The sequence below is a fragment of the Brassica napus genome, unplaced genomic scaffold (assembly GCF_020379485.1).
Source record: "Brassica napus cultivar Da-Ae unplaced genomic scaffold, Da-Ae ScsIHWf_2179;HRSCAF=2832, whole genome shotgun sequence".
NCBI classification, from domain to species: Eukaryota; Viridiplantae; Streptophyta; class Magnoliopsida; order Brassicales; family Brassicaceae; genus Brassica; species Brassica napus.
This window is the reverse complement of record NW_026015587.1, coordinates 12,501-17,962: the sequence shown is the minus strand read 5'-3', so window position 1 is coordinate 17,962 and position 5,462 is coordinate 12,501. Positions and strand designations below refer to the sequence as shown.

Below are 5,462 nucleotides of genomic sequence, written 5' to 3'. Positions count from 1 at the left end.
TATAGTAGTCTTTTCAATAGGAGCAAAACTATCCATTGCTTTACTTAGCTCGCCTCTGTATTCCAATTCTCCCTTAGAAAACATCAATTGAACCACGATTTTTCCATAGAGCTTCTGGCCTCTATTTACATGAAAATAAAATAACAATAGATGAATAGTCATTCAATGAAAAAATTGAAAAATGCAAAAAAAAAATTTGAATAGTTCATTTTCTATTCAGAGTAAGCAAAGCATGTCAATGCAATTGCTAATTGCTAAGATTATTAAGTAAAAGCAATTGAAATTAATAAATTTCAATTCTAAATGAAAATAAGGATTTTCTTATATTGTGTAAAATTCTCATTAAAAAAAAGAAATATTTGTTCTTCGCTTATGAATATAAGCGATATGAAGAACTTTTTTAGTAAAATCTCGTATACTAATATAAAAAAAAAGTTTTTATTCCAATACGGAATGAAAAGAAAAGGACAACATGCAGAATGGGTAGAAGAAGTGGGGATACTTGGTTCAAGCCCTGACACGAAACTTAAAAAAAATAAAAAAATCCTAAGAATCCATATTTCGTATAGAATTTCTTGTGGACACTACAATACAAAAGTGTAGTTGTGTTTAATCTTCTTTTTTTTTCAGATTTTGTATATCTAGATTAAGTATGTATCTATCAAAAACAGTATATACACTAGATAAACTCGGCTCAATCTTTTTTTTACTAAAAGGATTGAGCCGAGTTTAATTGCAATTAAACTAATAAAACGGACGTGAATTACTAATCTAATTTCTAGTCTTGGCCATCTAATTTATCGATGGTTGGGAAGTTAAATGTGATCTCCTTCCATACTTCACAAGCAGCAGCTAGTTCAGGACTCCATTTGCAAGCCTCACGGATAATTTCATTACCCTCGACTGCAAGATCACGTCCCTCATTACGAGCTTGTACACATGCTTCTAGAGCTACTCGGTTAGCTACGGCACCCGGTGCATTTCCCAAGGGTGGCCTAAAGTTCCGCCACCAAATTGTAGTACGGAATCATCTAATAAAATCACTCTTGACAGTAATATATGTTGTATATGTAAATCCTAGATATGACAATATGCGGAATTCATCCATGAAAATGAAAAACAAGGGGGGTTGATATCGATGGGACGCATAACCGGATATGCTAAAATGAAAATATGAAAAAAAAAAGCTAATGAGATCGAAATAATGAATCATAAATAGAGTTCCATTTCGGAATTGGCTAGATAAAACAAAGTCTTGCCTATTATGACAAATAAATCAAAGACTTTCCACAAAAATTTTTTTTATTCATATATTTTTTATTTTAAAACTAGGTTTTGGTTAGTTGAGCTTGAAAACGACTATTCCTTCATTGAAATTTAATTAAGTAAAAAATTGAATTGCATATTCGCTTGGGTGGTACCAATGAAATCGAGTGCTTACTCCCATTTATTATTGAATTAACCAATGAATTTACTATCGAAGATTTTTTCTGTATTCGAAAAATTTCGCAACAAAATTGAACATATTTTTTATTATGAGAATAAATCCTACTACTTCGGATCCAGCGGTTTCAATACGTGAAAAAAACAACCTGGGACGTATTGCCCAAATCATTGGTCCGGTACTGGATGTAGCCTTTCCCCCGGGCAAGATGCCTAATATTTACAATGCTCTGGTGGTTAAGGGTCGAGATACGCTTGGTCAAGAAATTAATGTGACTTGTGAAGTACAGCAATTATTAGGAAACAACCGAGTTAGAGCTGTAGCTATGAGCGCGACCGAGGGTTTAAAGAGAGGGATGGACGTGGTTGATATGGGAAATCCTCTAAGTGTTCCAGTCGGCGGAGCGACTCTAGGACGAATTTTCAATGTACTTGGGGAACCTGTTGATAATTTAGGTCCTGTCGATACTCTCACAACATCTCCTATCCATAAATCCGCGCCTGCTTTTATAGACTTAGATACAACCTTATCTATTTTTGAAACAGGAATTAAAGTAGTAGATCTTTTGGCCCCTTATCGTCGTGGGGAAAAATCGGACTATTCGGTGGGGCTGGCGTGGGTAAAACAGTACTAATTATGGAATTGATCAACAACATTGCCAAAGCTCATGGTGGTGTATCCGTATTTGGTGGAGTAGGCGAACGAACTCGTGAAGGAAATGATCTTTACATGGAAATGAAAGAATCTGGAGTCATTAATGAACTAAACCTTGCGGACTCCAAAGTAGCCCTAGTCTACGGTCAGATGAATGAACCGCCGGGAGCTCGTATGAGAGTTGGTCTGACTGCCTTAACTATGGCAGAATATTTCCGAGATGTTAATGAGCAAGACGTACTTCTATTTATCGACAATATCTTCCGTTTTGTACAAGCAGGATCCGAGGTATCCGCTTTATTGGGTAGAATGCCTTCTGCTGTGGGTTACCAACCCACCCTTAGTACCGAAATGGGTTCTTTACAAGAAAGAATTACTTCTACGAAAAAAGGGTCCATAACCTCTATTCAAGCAGTTTATGTACCTGCAGACGATTTGACTGACCCTGCTCCTGCCACCACATTTGCACATTTAGATGCGACTACCGTACTATCAAGAGGATTAGCTGCTAAAGGTATCTATCCAGCGGTAGATCCTTTAGATTCAACGTCAACTATGCTACAACCTCGAATCGTTGGCGAGGAACATTATGAAACTGCGCAACAAGTAAAGCAAACTTTACAACGTTACAAGGAGCTTCAGGACATTATAGCTATCCTGGGGTTGGACGAATTATCCGAAGAGGATCGCTTAACCGTCGCAAGAGCACGAAAGATTGAGCGTTTCTTATCACAACCTTTTTTCGTAGCAGAAGTATTTACAGGTTCTCCGGGAAAATATGTTGGGCTAGCGGAAACAATTAGAGGGTTTAATTTGATCCTTTCCGGAGAATTTGATTCTCTTCCTGAACAGGCCTTTTACTTAGTGGGTAACATCGATGAAGCTACTGCGAAGGCTACGAACTTAGAAATGGAGAGTAAATTGAAGAAATGACCTTAAATCTTTGTGTACTGACTCCGAATCGAATTGTTTGGGATTCAGAAGTAAAAGAAATCATTTTATCTACTAATAGTGGACAAATTGGCGTATTACCAAATCACGCGCCGATTGCCACAGCTGTTGATATAGGTATTTTGAAAATACGCCTTAATAACCAATGGTTAACAATGGCTCTGATGGGCGGTTTTGCTAGAATAGGCAATAATGAAATTACTATTTTAGTAAATGATGCAGAGAAGAATAGTGACATTGATCCACAAGAAGCTCAGCAAACTCTTGAAATAGCAGAGGCGAACTTGAGAAAAGCTGAAGGCAAGAGACAAACAATTGAGGCTAATCTAGCTCTCAGACGAGCTCGGACACGCGTCGAGGCTCTCAATACGATTTGATTTTGTAACTAGCTGACGTATAAAAAAATAGGATCCAAAAGCGAGAAAAAAAAAAAAAAAGCTGGCTACAAAAACTTATTAGACACCATTGATCATGGTGTCTAATAAGTTATACCTACTATTGGATTTGAACCAATGACTCCTGCCGTATGAAAGCAATACTCTAACCACTGAGTTAAGTAGGTTATTTATCATCGTAAAGAGAAGGCACGGGGATACTTATCACACATCGATAGGATTATAAATCCAATATTATTTCTAAGCAATACCAATAAACAACGAGATGAAAGAGATATAATGTTCGATCATATAATATTAATCTTGACAAGAAATTATCTACATGATAAGATAAGATAAAATGTGGATCATAAACACAAGGGCTATAGCTCAGTTAGGTAGAGCACCTCGTTTACACGTGCGCCAAAGTTTTTCAGAGGAGTCCATCACGCAATCAAACCAATTGATTGATCTTATTAATAAATCGATGTCTTACTCCATGACTTTTTTTTAGGAAAAAGAGGAGAACAATAGCCTGACATTAGGTCCTATTAAAGTACCCCATTTCGGTAGGGAATTAATAGAACCCATCATTGATTTGAGATATTGATAGGGTGAATACCCAGTCTACTTAATGCTAGGCAGAATGAGTATAAGGAACTCAAAAATGATCTTTTCGTCCTATGAACCTTAAGGTGTAGCAAGTTTCATATTTGATTTTTTAATCAGGATGTTAGAGACTATATTTAACTTAAGTTGATCTAGACCAAAAGCAAACCTACGTCAAGAGAACCCTTCTTTGAAACACTTTGGTAGTTATTCTGTATTGTATTAGAATTAAAAAATAATCAATCAGAGTACTTGGAACCATTTCTTATCTTTTTTTTTAAGAAAAAATATGGTAGACTAACTGATCTTTCTATCAGTTAATGAAAGAGCCCAATGCAAAAAAAATGCATGTTGGGTCTTTGAAAGAGTTCGAATCATTTTGATAATAATAAGTTCGAGCTCTTTTACCGAGCAGGTCTACGGTTCGAATCCGTATAGCCCTAACTAATAAATTTATTCTAATAAATGACATTCAAATCCAAATAATTGGATAATTTTTGACTTTTTATTGTATTCTTTATTTCTAACTGGTTACTTTCAATTTGTTGGTTCATAAAAAAAACTCCCAGACCCTAAACCATAAGTCCTGGGGGTCGTTCAGAATAAAACGGAAAACCAAATTTGATTTCATTTGATTTCAGTGGATCCAATCACTATCTATAGATATATCTAGATAGATACTTATAATTTAGAATAAACGTTTTTTATTCATTCATTTTCATAGTCGTAAGTGGATTTTTTGATACGTCATAATTTTAAAAACGAAGATATTTTTATCAATTTGTTTTATTTTTAAATAAAACATAAAGCAAATTTAAGAAACAGAAATAAAAAAAATTACTAGTTATTAATCATATTAATATTATATTATTAATATGAGAAACTATTAGTAATAGAAACATGGAAATATTAAGTAATAAGTGTACTGAAAATAAGATTACAATCAATAAATCTTAAAAGGAGACGTCTACCACAGCAACCAAACGAAAATAAATGATTCGATTAACCTGAATTTTTGTTTTGACGCAAGAGTTATATATACCTTGCCCAATCCACTCCGATTGGAATTGACTAAGCGGGTATTTTTTCCACATTCATAGGAGTTCGTCTATGTTTCTGCTTTACGAATATGATATTTTCTGGGCATTTTTAATAATATCAAGTGCTATTCCTGTTTTGGCATTTCTAATTTCCGGGGTTTTATCTCCAATTACGAAGGGGCCGGAGAAACTTTCTAGTTATGAATCAGGTATAGAACCGATCGGGGATGCTTGGTTACAATTTAGAATCCGTTATTATATGTTTGCTCTAGTTTTTGTTGTTTTTGATGTTGAAACCGTTTTTCTGTATCCGTGGGCAATGAGTTTCGATGTACTAGGGGTATCCGCTTTTATAGAAGCTTTCATTTTCGTGCTTATCCTAATTCTTGG

General features: G+C 35.0%; 1 pseudogene across 1 annotated transcript; it reads left to right on the top strand.

The window, feature by feature from the left end:
• Window positions 1–1,195: 1,195 nt before the first annotated feature.
• LOC125600292 lies at window positions 1,196–3,470 on the top strand (annotated as a pseudogene). The gene has a single exon (XR_007333689.1). The product of XR_007333689.1 is annotated as an ATP synthase subunit beta, chloroplastic-like (transcript).
• Window positions 3,471–5,462: the final 1,992 nt, after the last annotated feature.